The 15,663-nt window shown below is 45.1% G+C and overlaps 1 protein-coding gene across 1 annotated transcript in view; it reads right to left on the bottom strand.

Annotated features, from left to right (window-relative positions):
- LOC140076200 (uncharacterized) overlaps positions 1 to 15,663 on the bottom strand; it is a 215,350-nt gene that overhangs the window by 59,448 nt on the left and 140,239 nt on the right. The window lies entirely within an intron of this gene.

Below are 15,663 nucleotides of genomic sequence, written 5' to 3'. Positions count from 1 at the left end.
GGAAATGTTTTATTCAAAAATCACATTGTGCCCGACATGAGAGAATTCACACAGGAGAGAAGCCGTTTTCATGCTCAGAATGTGGAATATGTTTTATTATTAAATCAAATCTTGTGAAACATATAAGAGTTCATACAGCATAGAAGCCGTTTTCATGTTTAAAATGTGAGAAATATTTTATTCATAAATCAAGTCTTTTTGAACATGAGAGAATTCACACAGGAGAGAAGTCATTTTCATGTTCAGAATGTGGGAAATGTTTTAGTCAGAAATCAGATCTTGTAAAACATGAGAGAATTCACACAGGAGAGAAGCGGTTTGTGTGACAAATGTCTTACAATTAAATCCCATCTCTAAACACGTCTCTCATACAGGAAAAACACATTTTAATGTTAAGAATGTGGCAAACATTTTACTTTGATGAAAAACTTTTTACATATGAGAGGAGCCACAAGGGGAGAAGTCTCGTTCTTATTGAACATCTACATATGTTGAGTTGTATGAAATGCATTAAACTTGCAATAAACTTCAGATTGAATAAGAGAACTTGTACAATTATGTAACAAAATCAGAATGAGAGAGAAAATTGTGGAGGAATTCGAATAAAGGATCAGCCTGAAGATTTTAATAAGTATGAACACAAGGGGATTTATTATTTGCTTTTCTTGTGTTTGGCAGATTTTCTGCTCCATATTTATGATGTGTCAGAGCCAGGGGCATCGCTAGGTCACAATATCTGGAGCACAAGCCCTGTATCTTTTATCCAGCTTCTCCATGCCCCAGTAGCCTCTTAAAAAAAAATCATATTACCCTGATCAAAGATTAGAAATTATAGAGGGGAGTAAAAGATTAGCCCTAAAAGGGCTATCCTTACATACGTTACATGCACCTACCACTGCATCTTCCATAATAGGTAGATTCATAGAGGTAGGTTTGCTTTGAGGACCAAACCACTCTAGGGCTTCCGGACCATGTCCGATTTCTAAAATCTGCCCTGTGTCAGTATAAGTGGTTATAACTTTCAAATCCGGTAATTTTGAAATTATTTTCCCGTCACACATTGTACTTCAAATTAGTGGAAATATTTGGATCAAATCTTTTACGTTTAATTATGAGAAAAATAGAAATTTGTCAAAAAATTTTGAAATATTCTAAATTTTCAAAGTTCTAAATTCTTTGCTTTTCAAGTAGATAGTCATAGTACCCAAATAACTTTAGAAATAACATTTTCCGAATGTCCGCATTATGTTGGCATGGCTTTTTATTCATCCTTTTATTTTTCTAGGTTGGTATGGGGGCTTAGAATTGTGGGTGCAATTTTTCACATTTTTATGAAAATCACCAAAACCTTTTCAGTTTTCAAGAGGCCTGATATTAGTAAAACCAAATAAATTACCCCATTATAGAAACTACACCCCTCAATGCACGAGAAAAAAACTCTTTAGGTTTTTACAGGGGTAAAAACAAAATGGAGGTGGAATTTACAATTTTGTAATTTTTACTTTTTTTCTGTCTCTATTATTGCTGCCTTTCTTTATTTTTTACAGAATTTATTTTATGCTCCAGCACAAAGTCAAACAATATGGCTCTGCTTCCATAATTTCATTAAGGCCTTGTATGCATGGAACCCTTTCATTAATTTGAAAACATATCTAAGTACTCTGAATGCGACAAAATTTCCAAACTGTAGTTTATATAAAAATATGTTTGTAAACTTCGGAAAAAAAAATATTCCTTGGATTTTAGGGCATCAGATGTAATCTTGAAATCTTAAGACGCCAAAGAAATTTGATATTTAATGATAATTAATGTGATTAGACCCCGGAATTTAGGTTGTAAGATGTACAAATGTATTTTTGCTTAAAGAGAGTGACAATGGTTTATTTTAGATGATGTAAACTTGGAAAAGGAGCCCAAGGTTTTGGCTTTTTGCCATTGTTTAAGAGTAAAATATATGACAAATATATTGAGGAATAAAAATGTCATACTTTTACAATTAGGTTGAAGTATAAATGTTGGCAATGTAAATTATGGTATGTATTTGACTGTACAGGCGGTCGCCTACTTAAGTACACCTGACTTACATACGACCCCTAGTTACAAACGGACCTCTGGATGTTGGTAATTTACTGTACTTTAGTCCTAGGCTACAATAAACAGCTGTAACAGTTATCACTGGTGTCTATAATGAAGCTTCCGTGTTAATCCTGGTTCTAATGAAAATCTACCATTTTTCAAATCCAATTTTCCCAGAGACCAAAAAAAATTTGGCTGGGGGGTTACAATGATAAAGTATACATTTCCGACTTAGGCCCGTTCCACACTTGCGAGTGTGATGCGATGAACTTGCATCACACTCGCAACGCATGCTGCCGGGAACTAACGGCCCGAACGCTGCACACCGGGAGTGAACTCAGCATGTCAGTTCACTCCCGGTGTGCAGCGTTTGGGCCGTGCGTTCCCGGCAGCATGCGTTGCGAGTGTGATGCGAGTTCATCGCATCACACTCGCAAGTGTGGAACGGGCCTTACATACAAATTCAACTTAAGAACAAACCTTTAGACCCTATCTTGTATGTAACCCGGGACTGCCTGTATAACATAGTTATAAAAAGGCAGCACTAGAAATACAAATTTTACCAATAAAAGTTTATTTTTATCACCAAAATTGATTTTAAATGGAAAGAAAATGTAAAATAATTTATACTAAAATGATTTTTAAAAAATCTCTATATTTGAAAGGACATGAATAACACTTATAACTAGAGATGAGCGAACATACTCGTCCGAGCTTGATGCTCGTTCGAGCATTAGCGTACTCGAAACTGCTCGTTGCTCGGACGAATACTTCGCCCGCTCGAGAAAATGGCAGCTCCAGCCGTTTTGCTTTTTGGCGGCCAGAAACAGAGCCAATCACAAGCCAGGAGACTCTGCACTCCACCCAGCATGACGTGGTACCCTTACACGTCGATAGCAGTGGTTGGCTGGCCAGATCAGGTGACCCTGGGATAGACTAGCCGCTGCCCGCGCTACTCGGATCATTCTGTGTCTGGATGCCGCTAGGGAGAGAGCTGCTGCTGGTCAGGGAAAGCGTTAGGGTGTTCTATTAGCTTACTGTTAGGCAGGAGTGATTCTCCAAGAACCCAACAGCCCTTCTTAGGGCTACAATAACGTTATACTTTTTTTTTTTTTATTTGCAGCTAGTACCATATTGTGAGGAATTTGTAGGGGGACTTGCTACCGTTGTGTTTAGCTCTTAGTGACACACATATCCACCTCAAACACCAAAGTGGGAAAATTTATTAGGGGTTTGATTTCAATTAGGCACAGTCTGCCATTTACTTTTTATTTTACGTTTATTTTTTTAATAACTCAGCGTCATCTCATCTGGCATAGTAGTGTGCTTTCATACTTGGCTAGAAAATAGCCATAGGAGAATCCAAACGGCTTACTTACGCCTACAGTAGCGTTATATATATTTGATTTCTGGTTGATCTGCTGGTGGCTGTACTTGCTGCAGTGCATCTACTAGCAAATTGTGAGCAATTTGTAGTGAGACTTGCGACCGCTGTGTTTTGCGCTTAGTGACGCACATATCCATCGCAAAGACCGAAGTGGGAAAATTTATTAGGGGTTGGATTTCAATTAGGCACAGTCTGCCATTTCCTTTTTTATTTTACGTTTATTTTTTTAATAACTCAGCGTCATCTCATCTGGCATAGTAGTGTGCTTTCATACTTGGCTAGAAAATAGCCATAGGAGAATCCAAACGGCTTACTTGCGCCTACAGTAGCGTTATATATATTTGATTTCTGGTTGATCTGCTGGTGGCTGTCCTTGCTGCAGTGCATCTACTAGCAAATTGTGAGCAATTTGTAGTGAGACTTGCGACCGCTGTGTTTTGCGCTTAGTGACGCACATATCCATCGCAAAGACCAAAGTGGGAAAATTTATTAGGGGTTGGATTTCAATTAGGCACAGTCTGCCATTTCCTTTTTTATTTTACGTTTATTTTTTTAATACCTCAGCGTCATCTCATCTGGCATAGCAGTGTGCTTTCATACTTGGCTAGAAAATAGCCATAGGAGAATTCAAACGGCTTACTTACGCCTACAGTAGCGTTATATATATTTGATTTCTGGTTGATCTGCTGGTGGCTGTACTTGCTGCAGTGCATCTACTAGCAAATTGTGAGCAATTTGTAGTGAGACTTGCGACCGCTGTGTTTTGCGCTTAGTGAAGCACATATCCATCGCAAAGACCGAAGTGGGAAAATTTATTAGTGGTTGGATTTCAATTAGGCACAGTCTGCCATTTCCTTTTTTATTTTACGTTTATTTTTTTAATAACTCAGCGTCATCTCATCTGGCATAGCAGTGTGCTTTCATACTTGGCTAGAAAATAGCCATAGCAATAGGATAGCATCGTTTGGTTTTAAAAACTAAAAAACACAAAAAAAAAACAAAAAACACAAAAAAAAGTTAAAAAAAAATTAAAGTTATAACTCTCATTTTCAAAATGTTTAACCCGAGGGCTAGGGGTAGAGGACGAGGGCGGGGACGTGGGCGTCCAACTACTGCAGGGGTCAGAGGCCGTGGTCCTGGGCGGGGTGAGACACCACCTGCTTATGAGGGAGCAGGGGAACGCCGCAGAGCTACACTCCCTAGGTTCATGTCTGAAGTTACTGGGACTCGTGGTAGAGCACTGTTGAGGCCAGAACAGTGCGAACAGGTGATGTCGTGGATTGCCGACAATGCTTCGAGCAATTTGTCCACCAGTCAGTCTTCCACGCAGTCCACCCATGTCACCGAAATCGGCACTCCTCCAGCTCCTGCACCTCAGCCTCCTCCCCCCCAGTCTGCCCCCTCCCAGGAAAATTTGGCATTTGAACCGGCATACTCTGAGGAACTGTTTTCTGGACCCTTCCCACAGTCACAAAGCACTTGTCCAGTTGCTGCTGAGCAATTTTCCGATGCCCAGGTTTTCCACCAGTCGCAGTCTGTGGGTGATGATGACCTTCTTGACGTAGTGGAAGAAGTGTGTAAAGAGGTGTCCGACGATGAGGAGACACGGTTGTCAGACAGTGGGGAAGTTGTTGTCAGGGCAGGAAGTCCGAGGGGGGAGCAGACTGAGGGATCGGAGGATGATGAGGTGACAGACCCAAGCTGGGTTGAGAGGCCGGGTGAACACAGTGCTTCTGAGACGGAGGAGAGTCCTCGACCAGAACAGGTTGGAAGAGGCAGTGGTGGGGCCAGACGGAGAGGCAGGGCCAGACCTGGTGCATCAGCGCCAAATGTGTCAACTAGTGAAGCTCCCGTGGCGAGGGCTCCTGCGGCGAGGGCTAGATTTTCAGAAGTCTGGAGGTTCTTTAAGGAAACACCGGATGACCGACGGACTGTGGTGTGCAACATTTGCCAAACCAGGATCAGCAGGGGTTCCACCACTAATAGCTTAACTACCACCAGTATGCGCAGGCATATGAATGCTAAACACCCCACTCAGTGGCAACAAGCCCGTTCACCTCCGGCCGTGCACACCACTGCTCCTTCCCCTGTGTCAGCTGATAGTCAGCCCCCTGCCCAGGACCCTGGCACAAAAACCCCATCGTCGCCTCCACGATCCTCCACAGCATCCACCAGCGTTCAGCTCTCCATACCCCAGACGCTGGAGCGGAAACGCAAATATAGTGCAACCCACCCGCACGCCCAAGCCCTTAATGTCCACATCTCCAGATTGCTCAGCCTGGAGATGCTGCCCTATAGGCTAGTAGAGACCGAGGCCTTTCGCAACCTCATGGCGGCGGCCGCCCCTCGGTATTCGGTCCCCAGCCGCCACTACTTTTCCCGATGTGCCGTCCCAGCCCTGCACCAGCACGTGTCAGACAACATCATCCGTGCCCTGACCAACGCCGTTTCTGACAAGGTCCACCTGACCACGGACACGTGGACGAGTGCTGCCGGGCAGGGCCACTATATATCGCTGACGGCACATTGGGTTAACTTGGTGGAGGCTGGGACCGAGTCTGACCCTGCGGCTAGTCATATACTGCCGACGCCAAGGATTGCGGGGCCTACCTCGGTCCAGGTGTTTCAGGCCTACTATGCCTCCTCCTCCTCCCACCCCTCCTCCACCTCCTCCTCCGAACTACCATCCGTGGGCATGGCGCCATCAGTTGGTAGCTCTAGGCACAGCAGCAGTGCCGTCGCTAAGCGACAGCAGGCGGTGCTCAAACTGCTGAGCCTAGGCGATAAAAGGCACACCGCCCAAGAACTATTACAGGGCATCACGGCGCAGACTGATGGCTGGCACCGCTGAACCTGAAGCCAGGCATGGTTGTGTGTGACAACGGCCGTAACCTGGTGGCGGCTCTGCAACTCGGCAGACTGACACATGTGCCATGCCTGGCCCATGTGTTAAATCTGATAGTTCAGCGTTTCCTCAAGACATACCCCAATCTGTCTGATTTGCTCACGAAGGTGCGCCGCATCTGTGCGCATTTCAGGAAGTCCAGCACAGATGCTGCCACTCTCAGGGCAGCGCAGCGCCGCCTCCAACTGCCCGCTCACCGACTGTTGTGCGACGTGCCCACGAGGTGGAATTCAACACTGACCATGTTATCCAGAGTTTACCAGCAGCGCCGAGCGATTGTAGACTGCCAGATGTCAACTTCCACCAGAACTGGTAGTCAGGTCAGTCAGCTTCCTCAAGTCTACAATGAGGAGTGGACGTGGATGTCTGATATCTGTCAGGTGCTGAGTAACTTTGAGGAGTCAACACAGATGGTCAGTGGCGATACCGCCATCATCAGCCTCACCATCCCGCTGCTTGGCCTGTTGAAAAAATCTCTGATCAGCATGAAGTCGGAAGCTTTGCGCTCGTCACAAGAGACGGGGGAAGAAGATTCCCTTGTTGATAGCCAAAGCACCCTTAGGTCTGTTTCTCAGCGCATATCGGAGGAGGTGGAGGTGGATGAGGAGGAAGAGGAGGAGAATGTTGGCGAGACACAAGAGGGGACCATTGTTGAGTCCTTCACTGTTCAGCGTGTATGGGCAGAAGAAGAGGAGTTGGAGGAGTTGGAGGAGGAGGAAATGGACAGTCAGGCCAGTGAGGGGAGTGAATTCTTACGCGTTGGTACTCTGGCGCATATGGCAGATTTCATGCTAGGCTGCCTATCCCGTGACCCTCGTGTTCAAAGAATTTATTCCAGCACCGATTACTGGGTGTTCACTCTCCTGGACCCACGGTACAAGCAAAATCTTTCCACTCTCATCCCTGGAGAGGAAAGGAGTGTGAGAATGCATGAATACCAGCAGGCCCTGGTGCACAAGCTGAAACAGTATTTCCCTTCTGACAGCGCTAGCGGCAGAGTGCGTAGTTCTGCGGGACAAGTAGCGAGGGAGAGTAGGCGAGCAGGCAGCTTGTCCAGCACTGGCAAGGGTACGCTTTACAAGGCTTTTGCCAGCTTTATGTCACCCCAGCAAGACACTGTCACCTGTCCCCAGTCTCGGCAGAGTAGGGCTGATCTTTACAGAAAGATGGTGAGGGAGTACGTAGCTGACCATACCATCGTCCTAAATGATCACACAGCTCCCTACAACTACTGGGTTTCAAAGCTGGACATGTGGCACGAACTGGCGCTGTACGCCTTGGAGGTTCTTGCCTGCCCTGCCGCTAGCGTCTTGTCCGTGCGGGTTTTCAGTGCAGCTGGTGGCATCATCACCGATAAGCGTACACGCCTGTCGACTGACAGCGCTGACAGGCTGACGCTTATTAAGATGAATAAAGCCTGGATTTCTCATAATTTCCAATCTCCACCAGGTGAAGGAAGCTCAACCTGAATAATTTATCCACTCCTCCTCCTCCTCATTTTCCTCCTTCTCCTCCTCTTTGTACAGTAAAGCAGAGGAAACTGGCTATTTTTTGACAGGGCCCACTGGCTCTAGCTATAGTACTTTATGCATTTAATTTTTCTGGAGGGCCACCGACCCGGTCCTCTGTTTTAAACAATTTTTGGGAGTGCCACATACAGGCACTCAATCTATTCCATTTTTCTGGAGGGCCACCTACCTGCTCCTCTGGTTTGAAAACTTTTTTGGACTGCCACATACAGGCACTCAATCTATTTCATTTTTCTGGAGGGCCACCTACCTGCTCCTCTGGTTTGAAAACTTTTTTGGACTGCCACATACAGGCACTCAATCTATTCCATTTTTCTGGAGGGCCACCTACCTGCTCCTCTGGTTTGAAAACTTTTTTGGACTGCCACATACAGGCACTCAATCTATTCCATTTTTCTGGAGGGCCACCTACCTGCTCCTCTGGTTTGAAAACTTTTTTGGACTGCCACATACAGGCACTCAATCTATTCCATTTTTCTGGAGGGCCACCTACCTGCTCCTCTGGTTTGAAAACTTTTTTGGACTGCCACATACAGGCACTCAATCTATTCCATTTTTCTGGAGGGCCACCTACCTGCTCCTCTGGTTTGAAAACTTTTTTGGACTGCCACATACAGGCACTCAATCTATTCCATTTTTCTGGAGGGCCACCTACCTGCTCCTCTGGTTTGAAAACTTTTTTGGACTGCCACATACAGGCACTCAATCTATTCCATTTTTCTGGAGGGCCACCTACCTGCTCCTCTGGTTTGAAAACTTTTTTGGACTGCCACATACAGGCACTATCCAAATTAAATTGTCTCCATAGCAGCCTCCACACGTTGTCTCCATTGCTACCTCCAAAAGTCGTCCATATAGCTGCCTCCATCCATCGTCCCATTATCAAACGAGGTGTGTCAGGCAGAAATTTGGGTTGTTTTCATGGATTCCACATCAAAGTTGTTAACTTTGTCGCCACCCAGCTGTGTTATCCACAAAATATACTGGCAAACTTTTATCATTTACCAATATTATTTCAGCGCTTCTTGCGCTTCTGTTTACATTCCCCTCACCCGCCATATCCTAAACTTATAAGAACGCTACTACACTTGATCTTATACAAAAGGTTCTTAGAAGTGCTGTTTGGGGAGTAGCCTAGAGACACGGGCTTGGATTGGCGAAAGCTCGCCTGGCAGCAGAGCGCCAGCTCCATGCCAAGATCCAACTAACATAGTTTTAACTGCAGCACCTTTAATCTACTACTAGTTCACTGCCTCCATACATGGTCCCCTTATCAAACGAGCTGTGTCAGGCAGAATTTTGGGTTGTTTTCATGGCTTCCATGTTAACTTTGTCGCCACCCTGCTGTGTAATCCACAAAATATACTGGCAAACTTTTATCATGTACCGATATTATTTGAGCGCTTCTTGCTCACCTCCTTTGGTTCCTCTCTGCCACCCATTGGTTTGAAGCCTGAGTCCATTTAGGGTATGTCGCCATGCCACTCTCTAGCCTGCCGCTGCTGCCGCTGCCTCTGCATGAAGTCCCCTATAGTGTCAGGGTCAATTATTGGATGTTTTAGATGCTATCTAGCTTCATTCTGTCACTCTGTCATGGCCATGCTGTTGCCCATAATTTTGGCATAATGGTGCGATTAAGCAGCCTCAGAGGCATCCATGCATGCTGCCCCTGCTGTTTCCTGTCCATTTCCGTGGTGTTTCCATCCTTTTCTGAGGTTCCCAGGTGTTTGGCCAAGCTTCCCTGTGCAGAGCCTTGGTCCCCTTGAAAAATGCTCGAGTCTCCCATTGGCTTCAATGGGGCTCGTTATTCGAGACGAGCACTCGAGCATCGGGAAAAGTTCGTCTCGAATAACGAGTACCCGAGCATTTTAGTGCTCGCTCATCTCTACTTATAACACTTTATTGTATGATATTCTTCTGCTCCATGAAGTCATTTCCAGGACAGGGCAGTCACATGGTCATTGGAGACGCCTTGTCTGCATGGATTTGCATTTTCTATGGTTCAGGATGTGGAATCAGTAGGGAATCACACAGGGACATTTTTCCTAGTAAATATTTGCAAATGAAGTTATTAAGCTCCATCAGAAAGAAGCCGTTTTCATGTTCAGAATGTGACAAGTGTTTTGCTCGTAAATCAAATCTTGGTGGACATAAAAGAATTCACACAGGGGAGAAGCCGTTTTCATGTTCAGAATGTGGAAAATATTTTAGTCAGAAATCAGATCTTGTTAAACACGAGAGAACTCACACAGGGGAGAAGCGGTTTGTGTTAGCAATGTGACAAATGTTTTACAATGAAATCCCATCTCTAAACACGTCTCTCACACAGGAAAAAGGCAGCTTAATGTTAAGAATGTGACAAACATTTTACTTTGATGAAAAACTTTTTATATATGAAAGTGTCGGGGCCGGGTCAATCCCGCCTTACACTCTTCTCTCAGACACCCCAAATTATTTGAGCATGCGTGCACATTTGGATAAGAAAAGACAGAAGACTGAAGTTCTGTTTTATCTTAGGTTCATGCTCTTAACTTGCCGTACAGAAAAGAGAAATGAACTGTGTTTTTATTTCCTGATACATAGCTTCTTATACCCGTACAAGAAGGTGTGGTTACATACATTAAAATCATTATAATTGGTTATAGCTTAAGCGTATATGTCTAGCCTCCGGCTCTTGCTGATTGGTCTTCCAACTTAGATTATGGTTGCCATGCAGGCGTCATCTTCTGTAGCCTGAAGATTAGGAAGTTAACCTTTACTCCAAAAACCTGGTACTATCTTTGGAGCAACATCTGCTCTTCCATCTTCTGCTTTCCATCACAAGACTTGAGTTCCGCTGACAGTTGCATGTCTGGTTAAAACTGATGTAAGGGAAAAGCTCTGTATTTCTCAACAGACAAAGTACAAAATATAGGGCAAAGGGCACATGTATACAATCATAAGGCATATAATCATTATCTTGACCCTCACAATTCCCCTCTAAATACTGAGCTTTTCCCTATACTTCACTGCGATTCGTTTTTCCTATAGGCTGTCCATGTGGTGGGAGAGGGGAGTGGATTGCTTCACTGAGTCATTGACCCAACGTGCCCTTGTGACACCTGGATCAATTTCCCAGCACTAACCTTACTGACACATGGAGTCCTCCTTCTTTCCCTTACACTAAAGCTTCCACTATTGGGGAGGGGGCTAAGTATTCTGAGATCACAATGGTAGGTAGGTCATCTATCGGGGAAGAATTTGGGTGTTCCAGAACTGGAACATCAGGCTGTTCTGACAGAACTGAGATCTCAGGCAAATCGGGCAGATTTCTATTCCTCATGGACATATAACAAACAGACTGTTTATCGATATTCGGAAAAACTCCTTTAGCCTTGTTATTCGCAATTTTCTTGGCCAACCTCTTGTATAATGGTATACAACAACATAAGAGAAATAGAGCCAGGATGAACATCCCGAGTAGTACCAATCCTATCTGTTGGAAAAGGGCCTTCCACCCCCCTGCCCAGCTAGTAAACCATGCTGCCCAGGAGGTATCTACCCCTGCATTTTCCTTCATCTCAGTTGCCAATGCTGTAATTTTCTTTATTGCTATCAGTGTTTTACCACCAGCACCTGAATTCTGAGGGATGTAAGTGCAACAGTCTTCTCCTATCATTCCACACACTCCACCTTTTTCTGCGAGTATCATATCTAGGGTCATTCTATTTTGTAAAGTCATTCTAGTATTGGGGCCCAGTTCTTCCACAATACTAGTGAAAGCATCCCTACTATAATTTACAAACCTCTGTTCATTATAGTAAACGTAATTTATCCAGTCCACATTTTTGTTGATTTGCACTTGGGGGATTATGGAAGCAAATCCGGCTGCAATCTGATCCTGAGCCTTGTATCGGTCTGGGACCCCCATTGGGACACCAATACTATCTATGTAAACATCAGGGTCTTGTCCGTAATCAGTGTTACTTAGTGACCTTTTCATCTTTACCTGTTCATTTTTATGAGTCGGATCCCAGGGTAACATCAAGAAAGGCAGGACTAATTTAACTAGGGCGCATTGACCCCTCCATGATTGGGGGAGGCGATTCCTCAGCTTACCATTCCCACAAAGCCAAAAGACATCATAAAGGAAAGAAGTATGGTCGGACAACAAACCTGAGTCTATGGTGACAATCTCTTGGCAAAAACCTTTTTCAAACACCCCCAGGGGAGTTTTGGCATCAGTGATGTCAGAGGATACACAGGTATAGTTCCCCTGCTCAACCCAGATTTCACCTGGGGGTCTTACCTTAGACTTAACATGAACTAAAGGTAGATATTCCAAACAATCAGAGGTATTCTGGCCCTTTAAAAGTTTCATCAAACAGGTCAGTTTATCTATATGTGGGATCACATAGGGTTGGGTGGTTAGATGAGGATTTGCCCCTGCACAAGCTATGCATCCGACTGATATGTTGTGTGCCTTTACAGTATACCTTACCCATTCTAACCATAAGTTCTTTCTTGGGACAACTTGAGTTTCCATAGAGAAAACCTCTTCCCATTTTAACCCGGGAACTGGTATTACCTCGCTTACTTCTTTCTGTAGTTCTTGATCTGCTCCTGCTATGTGATTTACTGGGGCACTTGTGGGTCTCAATTTGGCGTCCCGCAATTCGAACATCCCAAGCTTCCCATTCAGCGTCCCCCTATGGCATCCTAGCACATATTTCCCTAAATCTCCTGGGGAAGGCATTGTAATTCTTATGAACAAAGGAAGACAGTTGCCTGGGTATTTACATGATCTAGTTGGGAACCCCCCTAGATACAGAGTCATCCGATCAAGAAGGGATTTACCATGTTTGTCTTTCCTTTCTAACCCTTCTTGGGGTTGATACCCCCACTTTTTCCCTGTGTTCCACCCTACATCTGACCATGAATTGCAGTTCTCATTTCCGGGACGGGTTACGCAAATATAAAACTGTGCTTCGCCCTTGTACTGGTATGATGGATCCCATCTAATGTCCTCTGTCCCTCGACAATCTACGATATCACAAAAATCAAAGAAATACTCTTCATACGGGGCCGTGGTATGTACCCAAAAAATTGTGATTTGGCAATTATCTGTGATTATTAAACAACTTAAACAGAAAAGGATATAGAGCTTCATTTTGTCTTCCCTTTGCAGTGTGACGCGTGTATCCAGGTGGGTTTCCCTTCAAGTTTCACCGCTGTAGGCGTTACCAGGACCACTGTGTAAGGTCCCTCGAATCTGGGTTGGAAGCAATCTTTCCTGATATGCTTCTTCACATACACTTGATCACCTGGTTGGAAGTTGTGGACTATGTCACCTGATGACTCTGGAAGAGAAGCAACAACTGCAGCATGCAGATTAGTTAATTCCTTGGACAATTCAATTACATATTGTACAGTCTTATCATGACTTTCAGACAATTCCTGCTTACTTATCACGGGAAAAACTGGTGGTTTGCCAAACAAAATCTCATAGGGGGTGAGACCATGCTTGGCCTGGGCAGTGTGTCGGACATGATACAGAGCAATGGGGAGCAATTCTGGCCAGGGGAGGGGACTATCCTGGGTCATTTTGAGCAATTTGTTCTTTAGGGTACCATTCATCCTCTCTACCTTTCCTGAGCTCTGTGGGTGGTATGGTGTGTGTAGGCCCAAATCTACTCCCAACATATTCCATAATTCTCTGAATATCTGAGAAGAAAAAGCAGGGCCCTGGTCTGACTCTATAACTTGTGGTACTCCAAATCTACAAACTGTCTCAGTGATCAGTTTCTTTGCTGTAGTTTTTGATGTCATGTTAGCTACCGGGTACGCCTCTGGCCATCCGGAGAACATATCTACTACTACAAGTACATATTCGTGTTTTCCCTCCTTGGGTAGCTGGATGTGGTCCACTTGGATCCTTTGAAATGGGTATTCTGGTTTGGCAAGGTGTTGCTGGGGTACCTTTGCCGTAGGGGCGGGATTACAAGTGGCGCATACGGTACAGGCCTGGTTGTATGCAGCAATGGCAGGTCTGATTCCTGGGGCGTAATAAATTCTCTGGATGCAGGCATAGGCTTGGTTCTTTCCCCGATGAGTGGCTCCATGGGCCCATGCGATGACTGCAGGGTACAATCGCCTAGGGAGGCATATCAGGTTTCCTACTTTCCAGATTCCTTGATCCTTTTCAGCACCTTGCTGTTTCCATTGCTTCTTCTCTTCTGAGGTGGCTTGGTGTTGTTCTTCCATTATTCGATTGTTCACTCCTGGCCTGCAAACGCCTTCGGTGTTTGCCTCTGTATCTTGTTTTTCCGTCTTTCCAAGTTTCTTCGCCTGGGCTCTGGTGATTATCATGGTGGGATATGCATCTTGCAGTGTTGGATCCAGCCATTTGGAGGACACATTACCCAAAGCTGCCTCCTTTGCTGCTTGATCGGCTAGATGATTGCCCCTGGCATTTCTGCTGTTGAGTTTGCCATGTATTTTTACTTTGATCACCGCTACCTTGGTGGGTAACTCCAGTGCTGACATAAGGGACTTAATGCGTTCTGCATGCTTCACAGGTGTTCCTTGAGCTGTGATAAACCCTCTGTTCTTCCAGATCATTCCGAAGTCATGGGCAACACCACAGGCATATCTGGAATCTGTCCTTATATTGGCAGTTTTTCCTTTAGCCAGTATACAGGCTGTTTCCAAAGCCAAAAGTTCGGCTTCCTGCGCTGATAAGTGTGGTGGTAGTGCTTCTGCTATGAGGACTTCGGTCTCAGAGGTAACAGCAAAACCTGTATGGAACTTTCCTGAGTCATCAGCATATCTTGATCCGTCCATCCAAAGGTCCAAGTCAGCTTGAGGCATCTCTTCTTCGGTGACATTAGCAGGTGAGGCAGTCTCTTCTTCCAAGAGTTGTAAACAGTTGTGTTCCCGCTTCTCAGAAGGTATGCACCCTTCCACTTCTCCAGAGGCCTGTGATATGAAGGTGGCCGGGTTCACTGTTTGACACCTTTTGAAAGTAATGTGTGAAGGCAGTAGTAGCGAGCACTGCAGTCTGAGGTGCCTTTGGTGTGTCAAATGTTTGGGCAGAGTTTGTTGTAGCACTGCTGCCAGGTCATGCGGTGCCTGTATCACCAAGTCATGTCCCAGGACGATATCCGCGGTTTTATCCAACAGTAGATGTGCGGCATGTACAGCCTTCAGGCAAGTGGGCGCTGTTCTGGCGACTGGGTCAAGTCTGGCTGAATACTATCCAATTGGTCTTTGTCTCCCAGTATGGAGTTGTGTCAGCACTCCAGAGGCATGCCCATGAGCTTCTGAAATAAAGAGGTTGAATTCTTTGTCATAGTTGGGGATGCCCAACGCTGGGGTACTAGCTACTGCCTTCTGCAGGTAGTTGAAAGAGTCCACTTGTCGCTGGTAGGTTGCCCGATCCACTGCATATTGTGGCAATGGGCCTCCTGTTTTCAAGCAATCGTAAAAAGGCTGCATATTGACTGAGGCATCCGGTATCCATTGCCGGCAATAGGTGACTAGACCTAGGAAGGTTTGGAGTTGGGAAATAGTTCCTGGGTAAGGGAGGGCTAGAATGGCCAACTTTCTTTCCTCGGTGAGGTGTCTTGCACCCTGAGATATGCAGTGTCCAAGAAACACAACTTTGGATTGACACCATTGCACCTTGTCCTTGGAGACTCTGCAATTGATGGTATACAGGAAATGTAGTAAAGACAGTGAAGCAGGAACAATGGTGGAGGCAGCGCCACAGAGTAAAAGGTCATCCA

The sequence above is a fragment of the Engystomops pustulosus genome, chromosome 8 (assembly GCF_040894005.1).
Source record: "Engystomops pustulosus chromosome 8, aEngPut4.maternal, whole genome shotgun sequence".
In the NCBI taxonomy this organism is placed as follows: Eukaryota; Metazoa; Chordata; class Amphibia; order Anura; family Leptodactylidae; genus Engystomops; species Engystomops pustulosus.
This window is presented reverse-complemented; position numbering and strand designations above follow the sequence as displayed.